Source organism: Columba livia, chromosome Z (genome assembly GCF_036013475.1).
Source record: "Columba livia isolate bColLiv1 breed racing homer chromosome Z, bColLiv1.pat.W.v2, whole genome shotgun sequence".
NCBI classification, from domain to species: Eukaryota; Metazoa; Chordata; class Aves; order Columbiformes; family Columbidae; genus Columba; species Columba livia.
In genome coordinates this window covers 53,115,951-53,137,949 of record NC_088642.1, presented here as the reverse complement: position 1 = coordinate 53,137,949, position 21,999 = coordinate 53,115,951, and the positions used below count along the sequence as shown (strand labels likewise).

Below are 21,999 nucleotides of genomic sequence, written 5' to 3'. Positions count from 1 at the left end.
CCTGGCCCCTGGTTGTTTGAACAATCCTTCTGTATTCCTTCCAAGCTATCTGTCCTTGCTTCCACCCTCTGTAGACTTGCTTTTTGAGTTTGAATTTGTCCAAGAGCTCCTTGTTCCTTCCTGCAGGCTTCCTGGCATTTTGCCTGACTTCCTCTTTGTTGGAATGCATCAGTCCTGAGCTTGGAGGAGGTGATCCTTGAATATTAACCAGATTTCTTTGGACCCCTTTCCCCCCAGGGCATATCCTTGAAGAGGTCAAAGTCTACTCTCCTGAAGTCCATGGTGGAGAGCTTGCTGTGCACCCTCCCCACTGCCCTAAGGAACTCCACCGCTTCTTGGTCATTGCAAACGAGACAGACCTTGAGCTTCACATACCCCAGCAGCCCCTCTTTGTGAAAGAGAACAAGGTCTATCACCTCTCCTTGTTGCCTTCTCTATCACTTGGAGAAGGAAGTTATCATCAATGTATTTCAGGAACCTCCCGAATTGCTTATGACCTGCTGTGTTGTCTCTGCAACAGATATCTGGGTAGCTGAAGTGCCCCTTGAGGACCAGGGCTTCTCCTGTCTGTCTATGGAGGGCATCATCCTCTCAGTCTTCCTGGTCAGGTGGCCTTTGGCAGATCTCCATTACAGTATCACCTATCCTTGACCTCCCCTTAATCCTGACCCATAAACTCTCAGTCAGCTCCTCATCCATCCCCGGGTGGAGCTCCATTCCAGCTGGTCATTGACAGAGAGGGCTACATCTCCTCCTTGTCTCCCCTGCCTCTCCTTCCTAAAGAACCTGTATTCTTCCATTCCAACACTCCAGTCATAGGAGCCATCCCACCACCAAGTCTTTTTCCAATGCCAATGAGGCACATAAAAAAGCCCTTTCTATGCTGCAGCAGGTGTAGGCATCTGTGCAAGGTCCTCCTCAAGTGAGAGCCAAGGAGTGCCTGCATTTTGAAAGCAGTAGAGGACCAAACATCACAGAAAAATTACTTCTCCCTTCTTCCCTTCAGTACACCTTCCCAGGGCTAGGTCACTGGCTATAAGTAGACGTCATCCACAAGAAAATTTCCACTAACATTTTGATTGCTAAAATAAAAACTCCACTCTTTCAATGACAGCCCAACAGCCATTCCTAAAAAATTGTCATTCTTTTAATATTCACAGTCTTCCTGGCCTGGCAGAACAAGATGAGATGACTGGCATTTTAAGGTACCATCTTAGGGAAAGATTTCAAGAACTGCTCCTCAGAAGTCTTTTTTAACTCTCATAAACTAATTCAGAATTTATTCTACAGCTATGCATTATCTGGTGTCCCACTAACACACCTAGGATGCCTTATTCTTGTAGTAAGCAGGAATCCATTTACATAATTTCATTACTATCAGTAATATTAGGATCAAAGATCTGATCATATTCCTGGAGAATGCAATAATCCTCAGTCATTCTCAGCATTCAGTTTAAATCACATTTCACATTATTCTAACAATTAATATAACCCACCATTTTGTTGACTTATTGCCTAAATAAAAACAGCTAAATACTTATATGCCAAATTAATGTTATATATTGCATCCTGTTTTCCTTTCTTATTCTACCAGTTAAGAAAGATCTCTCCAGCTAGTTTTGTTTCTCAGAGACTTATGTTCTGTCTGTTTTGTAAGTAGCACAATAAGTTCAGAAAGACCTAGAATGGTCCACAAAAGTCTATTGATGTTTTAGGTCTAGATTGTCTTTGGTCTCCTTGGTGAGTCAATAAAAAACAAAAAGGCAAACAGGAAGATATTTTTATAGTATAACTTCTCATTACTTATCCCCCTTTCATGTAGACCACTAAGCAGCAATAGCATGATGATTATCAACTGCTGCTGACCTGACTTCTGTTTCACAAATGTGCAGTTTCAGAGTTAACTTGCTTAGCTCAACTACTTGTTTACTCTTCTCTCTCTCCAAGGTTACCTCTTTCTCTACATAGACTGTAAAATGAATCAAAGGAGATCAGGTGGTAAACTGGCCAGCTAACTTATGTGCTTAGAACATTTTCAGCAGGGAGCCTCAGGAAGATACTTCCCATTGTTACCCAGAGAAAGTAACAACTCTAAAGGAAGTAAAGACAAACTGGTTTGGGGTATTCCCAGATAAGGTAGACCCAATAATTTTAAAGAAAACTCAAATACTATTAAACAGCAATATTGGCAAATTTTCAATGTTGGAAATGTGTTTTCTAACACTTCTCTGTGTAAAACCTGCAAGAAATCTTAGAATTGCTCATCAGTAGTTGTAACTTGGAAAGTCTGAAATGGCCAAAAGAAAAAGACAGTCCACTGTCAGTTCCTTAAGAGACCTGGTTCAGGGTCCAAACCCTTCTGAGAATGGTACCTTGTTACTGACTCTCTTTCCAGCATACACATAGTGATAAAAGCAACTCCTGTAGGCAGTGCTTCTCCTTTCCTCTTTCCCTTTTCCTCTTTCCCTTCTTCACTCTCCCCCTCTCCTTTTCCCATTTCCCCCTTTCCTTTTCCTCTTTTCCCTTTCACCATTTTAGCTCAATATGCAAGGACTAAGCTGCAAATCTCAGCAAAGATAGGGACAGATGGGTGCACGAGGCCTGTTCTTTCCTTCCCCTTCATTTAAACACACTGCATTAAGAAACAGACACAATCTAGCAAGGCTGCTAATGCTACAGAAATGTTTGGTTGGCACTGGCTGCTTTGCCAGGTCTAAGGGAAATCCTCCTCCTTAAGCAGTTGTCCTGACACAACCTCACTTTGCAGAAAATCCTGACCCTTGAGGACTTAGCAGACTTTGCACACTTGATCCAGAGCTGCTCCTGGCTGTGACCCATGCCTACACCAAAGATGACAGGCAAAACAGTGAGAGCCATGGAGTGTGGTACCAGAGGACTTGCAACAAAGCTAATGTCAGTGCAAGACAAGAGAGGGAGAAGGGAAAAAAGGAAACAAGAGAGGAGGGGAGGCTTTCGTGGGACCTAAGAAAAGCCTTCCAATGCTTGTTTGGGACATGGAGTTGAACTTCCAACCTAAATTATGTTATGAAATGCTATACATAAATGCAAGTCATAAGGTGACCTGTAAGTTCAGAATACTGTGGTCTTCTGTCCAAGAGGTCACTACACTTTTTCACCAAGTTATACTTGTTCAGTCATGGCAAAAAAGCAAAAAGGGCACATACTTGTCAGTGTTAGGTTAACGGTGGGAATCAATGATCTTAAGGGTCTTTTTTCAACCTAAATGATTCTGTGTTTCTATTCTTTTTAGCTCAGGTCCTCACTTGCATGAAAGTCAGTCCTTGTTTTGGTAGATACACTTACTGTCTGATAATACTTCTATTTTTTTCCCCTTTGAGTGAAGAAGCAAGCCTCAAGAAGCCACAGATTTACCTCCAAGTGAAAGACAACGCCTAGTAATTAACTTTATTGCATCCTTCTGTAGATTTCACTCAGAGTTGTAAAGGAGGATAATAACTTGCCACTTCCTGCTGCATGTCCTCACAGAGACTTGCAAGATAAAGCCTGTGTCTGGGACAGATGCTGACCTGGATTAGTGGAAGAACCTGAGCTACCAGATCCATTCACGTAGTGCCCTGGGGCTGCATATTTGGGCACAGAGGCCTGACTTTTGTCCAAAGAACATGTATGATGGAAAGGAGAGAAATAAAACAACACAGATCTGTTAGCCAAAGTGCCCAATTGAAACACTCCATCTTCTGCATGGCTAAGGCCTTCAGTAAAAATAAAATGTCTGGACTAAGCCACGCATAGGTAACTGTGCATATTATGAGTCTTTTTATTTTTTCATGCTCTAGTAGTAAACTTCTGGTAATTTTCCAATAACACAATATGTTGAATTCAGTGTAATACTTTAGAAAAATGTTGACTGAGAGGTTTGGGAGGTTTACTTCGTAAACTGGGAATATCCAAGGCAAGTAGCAGCAAAGGAATATCTAATATTTTTTTAAGAGTTTCCAGACCAATAATTTATTTGCTTGAATTTCCATACAATTTCTGTGCACTAACAGAAAGGTTATCTCTATACAGTTCACATAGAGAGCTGATCTTAAAGCTAAATAGTCACTATTTGACACAGATTAATCTAACAAAGACAAAATTTTTTTAAAAAAATGTTCTTTTTCTTGTTAGTGATTGTTATGTCTGATTCATGTTTAATGAGTTTCAAGCTAACTGGTTACTAAGAGATAATACATGTTGGATCCAGAAATCCAATTTATGCCTGCAGTTCCATTGACTTCACTGGAACTACTCTTGTTTTCTCCAGCTGAGTATGTAATCCCTTGAAGTTCTGGGAGGAAGTACATTACATTTTTCAGCTGGAAAAGTGGACCCAAATCTTTCAGTCCTGGGCTCTGAGCCAAGCAGCATAGCTTTAGCCTTTCCCACATTCAGCATCTACTTTCATTTCAATAGCAAAGCCTGGAAATTGTCAAAAACTGCTCTGGAGGTGGATCTGGTCCATGTCTACAGCTACATTACTGACACGTATATCAGTGATTTCAGTATACTTACAGTCAAATGGCTTTAAAGACTGTGGAAACTTGTATATACATCTTTTAACAAGAGAAAAACAGATGTCCTTACAGTCAGTAATATGGGAGTCAGTGTACTCTCATCTGTGCCACCCTTAGCTGCAGGTCGTTTGAAAACTAGTCTGAAAGAAAGGGCTGGTTTTTCATCACACATGTATGTTTTGTAAACAAAGAGCATCAGCAATGTTAAAATACACTGTGTCTTCGCAAGCTGAAAATATCCTGCCTTGAGATGGGGTTCAGACAGATTGGCCTCAGATGCTGCTCAGGCCTCTTTGTGAGCCTGCAGAGAGTTGAGTTTTCCTGCTATGGATCATGCAGATGGTACAGAATAACTGCGATTTCTGCAGCGATTAAGGGCAGAATTTTTTACTGAGTGAAGAGAGCAAGCATTCTGTTCAGAGTGAAATTGCAGGCTTTTCACAGTATTGGGAATTCTGCCATTTGTATCACTGGAGCCTGTATTATCACTGATATTCCTAACCCATTTCCATGCTTACTGAAACCACAGTAAGCCTTCTTCATATGTCCAATCTATGGCCCTTTAAGGAGGTAACTGTTGAATGAGAAGGATTCAGCTCATTTATGAAGATAGATAGCATGCATCATAATTGCCAATCTTTGTAACAACACATTTTGCAATTGAAGCCTTGTGGCCGCAGCACCTAATGCTCTTGCCAGCATATGTTTGTGTCTATCTCTTGTGTACACAGATTGGTACCAAACCCACCCAGATACACACTAAATATCAGTACTGAGAGGGCACATGCAATTAAAAGCTGTGTCCAGGGCCTGTAGTTTATTAAATATTAATTGTCAGGAGGGAGTCCCTGCCCCAGCAACACAACAGCAGGTTTGGTCTTTAGCTCCTCATGGCCCTGCCCTGCTGGGCCACGGCCTCCACCAAACCAGGACCACTCATGAGCCTACAGCTTGGTCCAGCCTTGGGCCATCCCCAGAGACATGTGCAATGCCTGGGTCTGGGTCTGTCCCAGAGCCCCCCAGCTGCCCTGCTTCTGGCTGGGCTGGTGGGACAAGCCCTGGCTGCCAGGCCCTGCCCTGATGGACCTCCATGATGACCCCCCGGCTTCAGGGAGCACTCAGCCCTGTGGCACCTTGACAGTGGCAGCTAGGCTTTCCTGAAAGACGTCTCTTATCTGTCATCAGTTTTGTTGCCTAGGGAGACTGTGATAAGTTCTCTTTTTGGCATGTATGGGAGAGAGATGAGTGGGACGCTGAGGATGGGAAAAAGGTCCTCTGCTCCCCTTTCAGCGTGCAGCTGCAAATCCACCTCTGTCTCACCTTCAGGATTCAAGGAAACCAGAGAGACCGAGACGAATACAAAACTCACACGAAGTCCCAAACCAGCCTCTCTTTGCTTTGATTCTCTTTAAAATGTCACTTTCAGAATTACTGACTGGTGCTTGGTGTCCACCTCTCACTGGACCCTCAGAGGGAGAGTTCATGCAAGTCTGTATAACCCTCTTGTGGCAATGAAATGCAAGGTTTGCCTGTGCTGTCATTGTCTGCAGGCACATGCGATGGGAGAAGGGTGGTTTCTTCTCTGGAGTCAAAGGTAGCTGCATCCTTTCCTTTAAAACCACAGCTGCTTGCTGCATTTCTTTTGTCAGCTTTTGAAGTCCTTCCACTGCCTCCATTCAGACTTACCTGAACATACTCTCACAAAAGTTGTAGTCCTTTTTAGCAAATCTTTTTATCAGATAAGCTGGGATGCTAAAATAATGACAGCATATATCTGCCTAAAGTGGTATTTAGTGTCATTTGATTTCAGTGTAAGTCTGCCTGAGGGAATGCTTTTATTCATGCTCTGCAGATGGAGAATTGAGGTGTAGATTGTAGGTGCTATCCAAAATCACACAGCATGCTTGTGACTGAGTTGGGAAAAAGGGCTACTGATTAAATTATCAAGCAGAAATAAAATGAAAAAAGAAAAAAACACAACTTTTTTTTTAACAGCAGAATTCATTGTCACAGAGGGTTGCAAAGGCCAAAAGCATTAATGGTTTCAAAGAGGGAGCAAACAGCTTCTTGGGAGAAAAAAAAATCATCAGACTGTATAAAATATAAAAATGCACACACAACCATCACTTTAGTAGCTTCCTAAATGGCAGGAAGCTGGGAACTGGGTTTTGGCAGGGAAATGGCTACTCTGCTGTTGCTCTGTTCACATCTTCTAATAGCTATTTTCAGATCTAGGATTCTAGTCCATATGAGTATGAATATATATATACACTTAGAGATTTTTTCTTGCTCTTATACAATGCCACTATGTGATGTCTTTTGAGACCCTGCCCAAGTTTAGTAAAATCTCAGTGGTGGATCACCTGGCTGATACAGAGTGCAACACATTCAACAAGAGGATCTACACAAGGAGTGAAGCAAAGAGAAAGTACTTCCCCACCCCACAGGTGATCTTAGGGTTGTATTTGCTAGAATAAGAAATGAGCACGGCTTTAGGTGCTAAGTCCAGCACTGCAGTCTTAAATGGAACCAGATGGCCTCAGCCAGCTTACAGTGCAGGTGGAAATCACAAGAACTGCTCCACACTACCACTGGTGAGACACAGCAGTGCTGGATGCAGCTATGGCACTGACATAATGAAAATCTGTTTTTGGAGGCCTCACATTATGTATCTGTGGAGGTCAGCAGAGTCAGCTTAGATGGAGACAGGAGATCTGCAACTTTATCTTATCATGCTGTTGACACACAATATGTTCTGGTAGCGCCAGTGCAAGGACTTCTATCCTTCCCAGCCTCGGTGGTCACTAATGCTGTAGCTTACAACACAAGCACCCAGCTAGCAGCTGCCTCCTATTTGGGAAAACTAGGAAAAATACTGTGCACACTGAGCATCCTGAAGCCCATTGATGTCTATTATGGCAGCTATAATTCAGCCCAAAAGATTTAGAAGTTAGTCAGTGTCCTTTCCGCTCCTGAAGCTGGAAAGATTATTTAAATCAAAACCATGTCACAGGACACAAATGGAGGGTACTTGTGAAGTTGGTTTAATTCAATGTAGCAGATGTTCATCTAGGCATGGTTCTTTTGCCTACATGTCATGCTTCATCTTGGAGGTGCACCCAGGTTTGCCTAGTCTCTCTCTGATGCTGGTGTTTTAGTGTGCTCCAGCGGCTATGTTCTCTCAGAGTAGTAGCTGCGCTGTTCCTGCCTTCAGGATCAGAAGCCTTCACTCAATGAGAAACTGCAATGCTCACCACGTATTTATTGCAGAATACTCTACGAAAAGCCATGTTAATGGACCGTAACTCTCTCTATGAACAGAGCCTAAAGAATTCTCTGTATAAACTCAGCTTGTTTTAAACTGTTTTTCTATGGTTGTCAAAACTCTCTGTCATGTTTTTCTTTTAACTGCAGTTTTTTCAGCTGTCTCTTTTTGCAGTGCGAAGCTAATGGATAATCACATGTGGAAAAAAGTAGTGATCCTAGCAGAGGTGGCAGAAAGGAACTAATATATATTTTTTTTCATTTGTTCTGGTTTACCTCAAACTGCCCTTTAGTGTGTGATGTTTGGCTGGTTACTCTTGCTCACTGCCTCTCTTTTGCCTACAACACCTTTTTGATGTGCATAGCATGTCCTAGGACATAAAAAGAGCTGGCAAACAGGATAGAAAGGAGAAAGATGCTGTGAGATCGATCTGGCAGAGTTTTCATTGCATTGCAATTTCAAAGCAAAGGGAAATCTCTACCCGAACTAAAGCTTCAGGAAAAACTTAACATGGTATCAGAGCAACAGAATTCTTTCTTCTCTACTCCCAAACACAATGAGAACAGATGTTTAAATGTCCAGAATTTCCTGTGTTGTAACCACTATTCCTGATGATGTTACTACTAAACTCAAAACCAAAACTGGCTAGTAAAATGGCTATGTCTCAGCTGAAAGGTAAACACCAAATAATCAGCAAAGCAGGTTTAATGTAAATTAATTTCTAAATAGTTGGATCATTTGAATGATTCAAAATGTTTATGTTATTTTGGGTAGGAAATTTATTTTTCACACTGTTTTTTGAGCTAGGTGAAATTATAGCTAGAACTGGGTCTTCAAATGGCTGCAAAACATAAGACTGGCTTTTACAGCTATACAAAACACTTCTCGAGTCTTGTTGACTTCACCGGAATTGGTAAAATCCAGTGCTGAAAATCAGACTAAGTATCTAACTACTCTTGGCTGTTGTGGCACACATCACCTTTGTATTTGAGGAGTAAAGGCTGATAGCTGAAATCTGAAAATCTGAATCAGCGTGTAGATGGCTGCTATTACTGAAATTCGGAAGACATGGATTATTTTTTTTTTTTTTGGTCTAAATAAGCAGTTTCTCACTCTTAAAGAGTTTATTACTCAAGGTCTTCTAGCTCTTGAAAGCATACTACATTTGGAAAGATTTCAGCTAGTAAAGATGGTAGAGACTTTACAAAAGAAAAGTTATTTCAAGATATTTCCGGTAACCTGGCCAAAACCTTTTAATATAGACAAATGTGATTTGGTATTTCCAAAAGCAAAGGTGAATCCTTCTCTTCATGTATCTTTCATGTAACCTGGCTTAGAAAACAACCAACCTTTCCACTCTGTGAAACCTGTTGCTTCTCTATTTGGCTATGTTTCATCTTCGATTTTACAGTCAGAAATCAGCAATCTGGTTAGCATGTGTATCCTTTCAAACTCCAGTTTTTCCCTAGTATACCCCTGATCTACCATGATTTGACAAACCAGTTAATGAATTAACTCACCGTTGCTCACATTAAAAGAAAAATGGCCTATATAAAATCTGGGTGAAATTCTGTGCCATCAGACCAAATTTGCATGTTTAGGGAACATGATGATAGGCTGCCAGGCCCATAAAGATGCATTGCAGTGCCATCAGAACCTCATAAAGAGTTTAAACTTCATTTACTTTTGTGTTTTCATTTTTCATTCTTCGCAAAGGTGAATGAAGTTGTCCCCTCAGAGTCCTTTCTGGTGTTAGACTGCCTGTACCAACCACAGGGAGTTCAATAACATGAGGATCTTCAGTTGCAAAATTTTTTTATCAAGGATAGTAGTATCACTTGAAAATATGTTTGCTTTTACTTTAAGAAACTATTTTCCTTTTCAGTGTTCATGGATAATATGATCTAATTTGGATAAACAGATGGTTTAACCACACCTCCGGTCATCAGGGTCTCAGTATGGACACAGTTCTACAATATCTTTGAGGAGCTGCTATTGCTGGAGCTGGAACCCAGAGGTGATGAACAAGCAGTGGTAGCTTAGGGGAGGAGGAAAAAAGGTGGTAGTGGACAGCCAACCTAGGAGGAGAAGGCAATATGAAGTTTGACTGAAATGGGATGGTAACAGCCCTTCTTCAGGTAAATTGCTCCCCTTGTGACAGCTTTCTGACTAGAAGTTCACAATCACAGGTGATGTCAAGTAAAAGGATACAGCATGCACAGTACTACTGCACATTCATGCCTTTACCGTCCTGCATCTTGGCCACTGAAACTGGAGTTTCATGTAAAAAGGGACTAAAATTGTACAACTGAATGCTGGCAGATGATACTTTTCTATATGGCAATTCAGGGAATTTGGTGATGATAAAGGGGAGAGCCCTGAGTAGCATAAGTAGAAGATATTGACTGATATGTTATTTAACTGGGCTTTAGATAGACACTTTTATTTATGTGTTTGTGTTTTTTCAAACAAGATTGAATCTAGGTGTGTGCAAGGATCATTAGATTCAGAGAAGCTGAATCTAGAAGCAAAATGGAGAGCACTGGAAAAAAAGAGATCACTTTAACAGCAAACTTATTTTAGCTGAGCTATGGGTAGAGCTCTGATACCTTGCGGGTATCCAGTGTAGCCGCAGGGACAAGATAACCCCAGTGCTTTTAGGTACATAACAAAATCAGAAACTGAGACATCTAAACAGAAGCAACAAGAGATCAGCTGCACATACTGAACTCTCTAGAGGTCAGGAACTACAAGCATACTCAGTTCCAGTCCCTAGATGCACCATCTTCCTTGCCAAACTCATGGCTGATGCTTCTGAATGCTTTTTAGCAGCAGTTATGAGAAACAGTTCTCATCTGGTCGTGCTTCATTCGTCACATTACACTTGATTAAAATCTGAATTTGGCAAATCCTTGAAGATCTTATTCTTGAAGGAATGCTTCATGTGGTGCAAAGCAATTGCTGGAGATTTTTTTTGTTAACACGGCAAGGGGCTATAAAATTTACTCTGGACTCACAAAGGAAAGTTGGATGGTCAGTAGACTGCAAACCAGGATCATGTGGATGGTCTCTCTTGCCAGTCACAAAAAAAGAGTATGCCGAATGCATACAGTCCCCCCTTCCTCTCTCAGTGTTTTGGAAAGCTAAGGATTTTCCAGGTTATAATAGCTCATAATGGTGTTGTGTAGTTTCCTACAACAGGAACCACCAGAAAGGAGTCAGGCCTTTCTGAGATGGTTGCTCACAGGACAGCTCAGCATTCTAAAACAGTTGTTTTTTAGCCTAGGGGACTTTCACATTAGAGCAGCCACACACACTGAATTGGCCAACTGTGTCAAATTTTCAATAGCAACTCACTGAAAGTTTCCTATCACTTGATTGTACCTGTGAGCAACTTGAATTTTATTCACATTTATTCACTCATCTAGAAGCCAACCTGATTTTCAGGAAAGGATGCTTGTGCCCCTGTTCTGCTGTTTATAGCTGTTAAATGCAGGTAAGCTTGTAGCTCTGGAGAGATTTTATCTCCTGATTTTAGAAACAAAAAAATATACATTAGAAAACAAGCTCCTATTATTCAAATGTTAGCCTAAAGGTGACAAAAGCAGGAAACTGGCTGTAACCTCAGGCTCTTGTCATGCTGTTGTTGTTCCATTAGGCAAGAGAAATGAAGAATGGAAGCATGCGTTGGTGGCCAGAGAGATGGACATCTTTCATACAGTTATTGAGGGAATCCAGTGCAGTACGAGGACACACTGCAGTGAACTCTCGAAAACTAAGTATTGCCTGCAAATCAGAGGAAACTGATCTGCCCACAGAAGCAAGCGGTTTCCCTTCTGCAGCGTTGTGACTACAGCATTGATCTCTGCCTCTATGTGAATTCCCAATTTAGAGATTTTAGAGATTTTAAACTGTTTTCAACTTACAAATGGTCTCAACTTATTTATTTATCTGTCTGTTTATTTATTTATTTATTTATTTATTTATTTATTTATTTTTCTGAAGGATCAAAGTAATTTAGCATAAACTACTCTGTTGCAGAGCTAGTAGAAGTGTTGCTGTTTTTCAGGTAACTACCTGTTTTGTGCTTGACTTCCAGATCTGCTAGGTGCCATATGCTTTAAGTCCCTGGAGTCTGAAAGGAGTCAAGGAGCACATCCTGGCTGCATTCTCTGCAAATAACTTAGAGACAGAAGTCCACTATGTAGCACAGTTTCCTGGGAACTGTGATTTACAGTCCAGCTTGCTGTCTTCCTGAGACTTATGCTGAATCCTCATACTCTGACACAGTGAAAACACACCCTTTCCAAAACCCCATGTCATATTTTACATACTGTTTAATCCTTGAGAGACACTCAGTGAAAGAAAGTAGGCTGAAACACACATGAATACATATGTGCATATGCACGGGGCATTTCTGAAAGCATTGCTTTTTGTAAGACTAAATATATGCAGATGCATTTATAAGCAGTATAAACTCCCTTTACCTTTCCCTTTCAGATCCCTCACTGCTCTAAAACAGTGTTTGTCATGGGCTCAAACTACAGCTCATGCCATGCATTCTGAATCATAATTTCTCTTGTCCAGCTTGCTTTGCTGTTTGCCTGATCCTAACTATTTCATGTCTCTTGCTGGAAACATCTTGTATGACTGTGTGAGACTGTCTGGCTTTAGCTCATCTTGTGCTTTATGAGTTTCCTTTTGCAAAATCCTTCTTCTGTACAGGATGAAAATTGATTGCTTCTCATCCTTACCGTGTCTTTCTGTTAGTCCAGTGGATCTCCACTGTATCTGTTCTGAGAGAGATTTAATATATACTGCAAGCTCCTTGACAGAGGCATTAAAACAGACTGCAATACCACAACTCCATTAAAATCAACAGCAATTGAAAAAGTATACATGTGCAAATCCCACAAATCAACACAAAGACTAAGTCATTAATGGTTGCCATGCTTCCAAAGAGCATTTTCAACAAATAAATGATTTTTCTAACTCAGCTTTATATATGTCGGGCCTATGTTCTTGAATAGTATGCAACTGGCTATGTCATATTACTTGTGTATACAATATGTAATCTCATATAGCTTTAATAAGCATACTATGAGGTACTTACAGCACATGTAGACTGTATGTATATCATATGTAAGACACATCATGTTATTGGTATAAATTTAAATATTAAACTCCGATATTTATCTGTATCCATAAAAGGTTTGGCATGTGATTGAAAGACAAGGACCAAGGAACTGCCTTGGTTCCATCAAGCTGTACATAAGTGCAACTCAGTACATCCCATGCCTTCACTTACATGTCACAGCCATGCTTTGTTCACTGCTCCCATCCACCTGGGGAGCCTAGAAGCGGGAAGGGAGCACTTTTCCTCGTCACCCACTGAACATGGGCTTTTGGGAGACCAAGACTGCAAAATCTGGCACTGAGCACACCTCTTCCCTTTATTTCTTTTTAAACAGGCTTAGGCTGTAGACAAACCTTCATGCACTTTAGAGGAAGACACATCTTAGTGCTGTGAATGTAATATTGACAGCTGCAAAGAAAGATAAATGACATAAACAGAGTGCTTCCCGTGAGCCAGGCTGCTGTTTGATTAGTGTCTGTTCGATTAGTGTTTCTTCCGTTCTATTCTCTGAGCTACTCCCTGTCTCCTTTAGCTTCCTTCTTTCTGTCTCCCACTCCCCCTCACTTTCTCAGGTGGAAAATAGGATGTGGCCCCCTCAGTGTGTCTGTCAAACATTTTGGCTCTTCAGCTAATCTTTGACCGGACCTGACTGTGCCCCTTTCAATGAAGCAGATGATTGGTTTCCAGTTAAACCTTTGGGATCCTAGGGCTCAGGAAGAATAACTCCAAGCACTGCATTTGGGCAACCTCTATTAACAAGTTGGAAGTGAATGAAAGGTAATAATTGCATTTAAACAATCAACCAAAGCAAAGCTCACCTCTGGGTTTATAAATTTGCAGGGAAGCCATAATTACAAGGGGCTTGTGTAGCTACATAGCATTTGCTTTGAAAATCGGACAGCCACCTTGCTCCTACTGGATGCATAATTGGGTCCTCATAGCCCTCTTGAATCAAGGTAGTGTTGCAGTAAAAGTTTATTTATCCAGTGCTCATTAAAAGAGAAGCTGAATGGAAAACTCCCACTTTGGGGATGGGATTAGATAGCCCTAGAGTATTCCTCCTCCCATGCCCTTTCAAAGTTTTTTTGTTTCTAAATCTGCTCAGCAAGAAAAAGTAAATTGCCAGAAGTGAGATTAGTGAGGAATATTGTCCCAAGGACAATAAAGCTTTATTACAAGGCTGGTATGAGATCCCTGCTTCAAAAAAACTACAAGACCCGGAGGTGTGTGAGCTCTTAATTGCCTACCTCTGATAAACTGGCAGAGAAAAAAAAAAAAAAAAAAAAAAAGCAAGCCAAAAAAGTCCTATTCAGCAGTGAATTAGCCTGGATCAAGTCCACTCGCTAATCAGAGTTTAATGAGGATGGTGCTGGCCTTCGAATATTCAAAATGCTCAAAACTGCCCTGGCTTCATGTTTGTACAGTTAGTATTTCCTCTCTGCTGTCACTTCTGCACACAGGCTCTCATGAATCTTTAGAAAAGTTAATTATGTCTGGGACAGGCGTGGTAGGGAGAGGGGGAGTGTATGTACCTCAGGACAGAAAAAGTAAGGCTGAGAGTTACTCAGCTTATTCATTCCCATATCATCCAAATTCTCTACGCCTCAGCTGGTGGGATAAATACCCGATTTGCTCATTGTTAGTCAGACCCAGAGAGCCTGGATATATAACAGGATTTCTAATACTGTATCACAGTCAGCCTTTATCTTCTCTTCCTCTCAAGGGAATCCACAGGGTAGCTGTGTGTGCCGGCCCCAGGGTTCAAGAATCACAGGCCACACCACTGGCAACCACAACTGCTGTTTGCTGGTTATACAACCCCTGATAAAGACCTGGAGCGATGCAAATATAGCCACTATGCCAGAGAGCTCCATGTGTAAAATCAGGAGGTATGGTTTGGCTCTTGTTGGCGACACCGAAGTTAGTGAGTGAGCCCACTGCAGTAGCTACGTGGCTGAAAGGAGAGGTCTTTGTGCCCCCAGTAGGCTCCAGAAGTCTTGCAGAGGCAAGTGGACACTGGCAGGTGCCATTTGGTCTCCATTCCTCATTCCTGTTCTACTGCTCTAAACTAGATACTATAATGGCACCATATATTTTAAAAATTACCCGAACGAAGAACAAGAACTCAAGATTTGATACCTTATAATTATGGCCTTGATTTGGGATGTGGAACTGACCACATGAGGCTATAAAAGCTTATACACAAACGTCTTTGTCTTTCCAGGGCAGTATATGACACTCATAGTAAGAAAAAGTACCCCAAATTCTTCTTTTGGCCAACATGAGAGATATATGGTTCAGTCAGAGCAAAAATCGGCATAGATGCTATTGAGTGTGGCTACAGTGGGTCAAATACATGCTGTCTTATGTACAAAGCTTAGTTTGTCCACAGCCTACCCCTCAAAGTCCAATAAATCTTACAAACTAGTTATAAGCCTGTGAACTCTGTATACTTCAAAGTGTGGGTTTCCCACAGCCTTACTAACCTTGCCCTGATTTTATACTGTTATTGAGTTCAGTGGAGCAGCTCTTGGTTTTCAGAAATGTGAATGAAGGCAGAATCAGTCGTGGGAGTTCAGGAGTGGTTTTCTAACACTCAGATTTTCTTGAGTATTGTGTAAAAATTGCACTAACCAAGATTCCTGTCTGTCTTTGTAGAATGTTCTTCCAGATAGCAGGGAAAGTATGAATTTTCCATCATTTGCCATGAATAAGTCTGGTTGATTTGTTTCGTTTAGACAGAATATTTTCATGACATTTGCTGGTATGTGGTGTCACAAAATCCAACACTGTTATTGGTTTTGGTGAGAGTAATATGTTGAGGCAGGATGTTATCAACTGAAGGTTGGAACTGTGTATAAAACACAAACTAAGTGCAACTGATCCCAGGTTTTCTCACTCTTGACAGTCATGTCATCCATTATGCAGTGAAAAGTCTTCAAGCACTTTTTTTGCAATTGTATCTCAGAGAGAGATTAATCAACCATTCCAATCCCTTTTATTTTTGTTTTCCTAAAATCTAGAGGAATAATATCAATCTGGCGGCAAGTTAGGAACATTTTATCCCAGTATTAACATATTAAAGCACTAATATCTGGTACCAAGGAAGGCAGTGGTCATATTGACCATACAAGGGATATTTGAAAAATGAAGACTTGATCAGTAAATAAAAAACTGCCTTAAACAATTTTTATAGACATTAACATTTTTTAATGAAAAGGCACTTTTAATGAAAAGGCCATTGTCCGAAAAAGATCTTCAAGTCAATATCCCACTATGATGTCTGAGAAAAAGGCATTGTCTTCACAGAATACTTATGCAAGCATGGTCCGATACTACAGAAATGTAACACAAATGCAATTTAATGTAATCTGACCCCACTACAAATAATATTTTAGAGCAGCAAGGGAATTGAGAAGAGGGAAAGCAAGGAGAGTTTATACTGTATACATATAAAACTGCATATATTTTATGCTGTGAGGAATAACTTTTTCTGAAATACTTTGCAAAACCTGTATAAAACCTGGATGATTCTCTGTAGAGATTCTTCTATTCTTGCTCTAAACTTTCATCAACTTTAATCATCAACATGCTGAAATCCAAGCACTTCTTAAAGGGTATGCATTAGTAAACAAAAACTAGCTACAGCTACATTTTTTGAATTTTCACATAGCTTATGATTCAGTTTTCCTTCTCTTGTTTTACCAGGAAGCACACTTTATCTGAGAATCTGCATAATAGAAATATTTTGTGACTAGATATTGAAAGAAAATATGTTAATGTAATCTGAGTATAAACAGGATCTTTCTAAAACAGCACATAGTTCACGCACCATTTAGAAGCAACAACTTTCTTTCCAGCAAGTAAAATGATCATATTTGATAATTCAGCATTAATACAAAGAGCCCTAGGTAAACCCAGCCAGATATGAAATATTTGGGTTTAAGAATGCTGAGAAGTTACATCTGGATGGAAAAATTCTTCAATGAAGCATTTAGACATTTCCAGACAATTTTTCTGACATTTTCAAAAAGAAATGTTTTGATATTTCTGAATCAATCATTTCTGTCCTTCTCATGCCGTACATTGTTTTGCCATTTTGACATTTTGTTTCAGTTCAGGTCAAAACCAAATATTAAAATATCCCTGCAGTAAGAAATTCCAGTTTTGGATCAGGTCTGCTTCTGATAATGAACCACATTTAAAGTTGTTCAAGATGTTATGGATCTCAAAGAAACTTTGGTTCAGGTTTGAACTGCAGCTGAAGGTTCAAAACTGTTCTTATTTTATCCAAATTACAAGGGAAAACTTGCCAATGACTCTAAAAGTCCTTTGCAAGATATAGAATCCTTTTGTTCCAGAAAAATCTGCCAGAATTTAAAATACACAATGCATTTCTAGAAGCTTTAGGGAACAGCCATAAAGTAAGATTTATAAGACAAACTATTGAGGCAGTGCAAGGTCATAATGAAATCCAGTGCTTGCATTATAGCTAAAAAAGGTTAATAATATTTGTAGAAAGTCAGTGTGTAGCTCAGGATCTAAATTACTCTCATGTAAATCCAGTTATAGAAGGCTCAAACTTAAATAAATTTGAGTGCTGAAAAGACTATGAGTTGCCCACTTCAGGCTTGATTCTTATCTCTTTATGCAGATGCCCTGTTTCCTTGAGATGGATATTTGAGAAAGATGGATGTGGATGATGCAAAGCCATCACTAGAAGCATTGGACCTCACTGTTTTTGTATTTGCCCTGGGATCCAGGAGTGACTTCCACTGGAGCTGGTGACCCAGAATTTAGTTCCTGTTGTGGTTTTTTGCATCCACCCCGTGCGTGGAGGCTGCGGCCACCAACCTCACTGTGCACTGGCCATGTACAGCTGAATATCCTGTTCTGAAAGAAAAAGGAATTTCTAGGCCACTTGCTGCTTTAACTTCTTGAGCTACAGACTGGAACACACTGAGCTGTACGATCAAGCCGTATATCAAAGCAGCTGTTAGGCTGCGGTAGTTATTCGCAGGAGACCGAGGCAGCCTGGAATCTGTGACATGAAAAGGTAGCGTAAAGAAAGCCTGGACTCCTGGGAGGTGCAAGAGGTAATTTAATATCATCCCATTGGCATAGAATAAATGCGAATGAGGGAGAAAAGAGGCCCACAGTTTACAATAGACTGGGTAATACTGCATGCATTTTGAGCAGGCGCAAAAGAACAGTACAACAAATGCTTCTAGAAGTTTCTTAAAAAGCAGCCTTTCTGCTTAGATAATTTTTCAAGGGCCTGTTATGCAGGAATGAAACAACATTTTAAAAAGAAAAATTCCAAGTCACGAACTACTTCTTTGAAGGGGTTCCCAGCTCCTTCAAAACTAAGAAAGGGTTTGTGTTCATTTCAAGTTTTGGGTGAAAATTTGGGTCAAGTTTCAAGATGGTTTCTCGACCTCTAATTACTATTATTAGCACTCCTAAATGGACTCTTTAGAAAATCCCCTGACTAAGGAGGGCTGGAGTGAGCTAATGAGTATGAGAGCGAGAAGAAGGTCCTTGTTTGAATTTTAAATACTCCAGCTCTCTAATTGGGGACCGACGAAGAATGCTTCTTTTGGAGCGGAGAGAGTTCAGGGGCAGGTGGGAGCAAGAACAATATTTTTTAGACCTGTCACTTTAAAATATACCCACTGCTGCTTTGACGTGGCACCGAATGAATTTTTAAGCAACAATAAGTAACCTTATCCTCCCTTTAGGCACTTGCAGGGTTTATTTGTTTTTGTTTTTTAAAAATGAGCTGGGCAGGTTTTTCCAAGGTCTCATGGCTTTAATGAAGAATAACAATCTCTGATGATCCTGGCAACAGGCATCTTTTCTTTTCCAAATAAAAATGAAAAAGCAGAGAGCCTTGTGCCTAGAGCTTTGTTATGTGTTAGACCAGCAGAGTTCCCACTGACAGTGCTGTTCCAATTGGACACTTTTCCTGTGTTCATGTATTTTTGTTTTTCCCTTTTTCTGGTAAATATATTTTTTGGGCACTCTTCCCACCATTGCATGCCTCATTCCCACCCCCAGGACCCACCTTGATTGTTTTCCTCAGAGGATCTACAGCTGCAGTAGTCTTATCCAGCACAGAGAAGATGTCCAGAACTTTCTTTTGAGACAGAAATCTATTTTAGTGATCACCACCTGAACACAGCTGGCACAAATCTCATATTTTTTCTTAAAAAAAAAAAATAAAAACAGGAACACATTTACAAAGGCATCTATTTCTTCTTTTTTGTCTACAGGACTTGTGAAAGCTGTTGTATATGCTGGTGTACAACATTATGAGTCCCTCATGAACTTAGAAATGAGGTAGACTCATGAAAGCTTTGCAGATTGGGCAGTACAAAGTATTTCAGAAGGCACTTCCAAGTCACAAAAAACAAAGAATCTAAGCAACTCCCTGTTTCCTGGAACATTTTCTATCTATAAGCCAAGGAATACAATGAACAGAAATATTTCATTTTCACTGTTTTTTTTTTTCCCAATTATTTTTTCTTTTGCAATTACGCATATATAGTCAATTCCATCCATGTGAAGCAATACAAGTTTAAGGATTACTTGGGTTTAACCCAAACTTTCTCTGTTGTATAACGTTTGTACTCTCTGGCTGGACACAGAACTGAGTCCCACAGTTCCGTGCTGGCAAACTAGCTGGGCGTTAGTGACGGACTTGAGACAAATTGCATGCTTGTTTTCCACCTTACACATACGCCTGTACAGCCCTTATTGTTACTCTACCAAAAAAAAAGAAAGCCTCATTTATATTAGAAAAATTGCTTCTGCCTATGAAATGCTTTAACACCAGTGCAAGGCAACCTTGCTCATCCTTTTGTGTTTATAGACAGCTGGTAAAAATCTGTCAAAAGTATTACAGCCTGATCTTACAAAATAGTACTGACAAGAGTGGGAACTTAGTTAATCTAAAGTGTATCAGAAAGGGTCAAAATGTGCTTATACAGTCATGATTACAGAGCATGCTGTGGCCTAGTCCTGTAATGTGCTGAAGACTATTTGTTTTGTTGGGCCTTTCCAATGAAGTTGGGCAAAGGCTAGTGAAATGCATAAAACTGAAGAAGCGATGTACAGCTTTCCTCCCCTTCTTTGCATGACTCTTTCACTCAGTTACAGTTTTCTTGACATTTTACTGACATTTTGGCTTTTGTGAGAAAATACAAGGAAATAGAAGCTAGGACTAAGAGGAGAGACTGACTTATTTGCTCTTACAAAATGTTTTATAATACACTGCACAGAGTACTTCTTAAGTAATAGAATCATACGATAGTTTGGGTTGGAAGGGACCTTCAAAGGTCATCTAGTCCAGCCCCTGCAATGAGCAGAGACATCTTTGACAAGATCAGGTTGCTCAGAGCCCAATCCAGCCTGTCCTTGAATGTCACCAGGGATGGGACATTTACCACCTCTTTGGACAACCTATTCCAGTGTTTAACCACCCTCACTGTAAAAATTTCTTCCTCATATCTAGCCTGAATTTCCCCTCCTTTAGTTTAAAACCATCACCCCTTGTCTTGTCACAGCAGGCCCTGTTAAACTGTCTGTCCCCATCTTTCTCATAGGCATCTTTCAAGTACTGAAAAGCCACAATAAGGTCTCCCCAGAACCTTCTCTTCTCCAGGCTGAACAACCCTAACTCTCTCAGCCTGTTCTCACAGCAGAGCTGTTCCAGCCCTCTGATAAGTTTTGTGGCCTCCTCTGGCCCCTCTCCAACAGGTCCATGTCTTTCCTGTACTGAGTGCTCCAGAGCTGGACACAGGACTCCAGGTGGGGTCTCACCAGAGCAGAGCAGAGGGGCAGAATCACCTCCCTCGACCTGCTGGCCACACTGCTTTTGGTGCAGCCCAGGGTATGGTTGGACTTCTGGGCTGCAAGTGCACATTGCTGGCTCATGTCCAATCTGTCATCCACCAGTGCCCCCAAGTCCTTCTCCACAGGGCTGCTCTCAATCCCTTCATCCCTCAGCCTGAATTGATACTGGGGGTTGCCCCAACCCGTGCGCAGGACCTTGCACTTGGTCTTATTGAACCTCATGAAGTTCACATGGGCCCATTTCTCGAGCTTGTCCAGGTCCCTCTGGATGGCACCCTGTTCCTCAGGCATGTCAGCTGCACCCATCAGCTTGGTGTCATCCACAAACTTGCTGAGAGTTCACTCGATCCCACTGCCTATGTCATTGCTGAAGATATTAAACAGTATTGGTCCCAGCACAGACCTCTGAGGGACATTATTGGTGTCCAACCAAACATTGTGCAATTGACTACTACTGTCTGGATGTGATCATTCAGCAAGTGCCTCATCCCCTGAACAGTCTACCCATCAAATCCATGTCTCTCAATTTAGAGAGAAGGACTATATCAAAGGATTTACAGAAGTCCAGTAGACAACATCCTTGGCCATGATGTAGTTACTCCATCATAGAAGGCCACTAGGTTGGTCAGGCAGGACTTGCCCTTGGTGAAGCCATCATGGCTGTCTCAAATCACCTCCCTATCCTCCATGTGCCTTAGCAGAGTTTCTAGGAGGATTCATTCCTTGATCTTCCCAGGCACAAATATGAGGCTGACAGGACCGGGGTCTTCCTTTCTACCCATTTCCCTTTTTCCAGTCACCAGGGACTTCACCTGACTGCCGTGACTTTTCAAATATCATGGAGTGTGGCTTGGCAACTACATCAGCCAATTCCCTCAGGACTCTGGGATGCATCTTATCAGGTCCCATCGATTTACTTGTGTTTAGGCTCCTCAGCTGGTCTCTAACCTGATCTTCTCTTACACTGGGAGGGACTTTGCTCCCCCAGTCCCTGTCTTGTAGTTCATCCACTGGAGAGGTGTGGGAAGAGAGCTTGTCAGTGAAGACTGAGGCAAAGATGTTACCAAGATGTTACCAAGTACCTCAGCCTTCTCACCGTCTGTTGTTACAAGTTTTCCAGTCTTGCTCATCAGGGCGGTACACTTTCTTTGACCTCCCTTTTCTGGCTGACATACCTGTAGAAGCCCTTCTTGTCATTCTTT

General features: G+C 41.1%; 2 long non-coding RNA genes across 9 annotated transcripts in view; one reads left to right on the top strand and one right to left on the bottom strand.

Moving 5' to 3' along the window:
- Nucleotides 1–19,151, top strand: part of LOC110363009 (uncharacterized) — a 68,046-nt gene extending 48,895 nt beyond the window's left edge. For 3 of the 8 annotated variants that reach the window (XR_010468949.1, XR_010468945.1, XR_010468943.1), the window contains one exon: nt 9,689–16,377. This is a non-coding gene — a long non-coding RNA (uncharacterized LOC110363009). Of the gene's footprint in view, nt 1–3,445; nt 4,985–9,688; nt 16,378–17,594 lie in introns of those variants that run through there. The other 5 variants (XR_010468944.1, XR_010468947.1, XR_010468946.1 and 2 more) reach the window with 4 other exon arrangements.
- LOC110363003 (uncharacterized) overlaps nt 1–19,224 on the bottom strand; it is a 35,185-nt gene extending 15,961 nt beyond the window's left edge. Inside the window, exon 1 of the long non-coding RNA XR_010468951.1 lies at nt 19,008–19,224. This is a non-coding gene — a long non-coding RNA (uncharacterized LOC110363003). The remainder of the gene's footprint in view (nt 1–19,007) is intronic.
- Nucleotides 19,225–21,999: the final 2,775 nt, after the last annotated feature.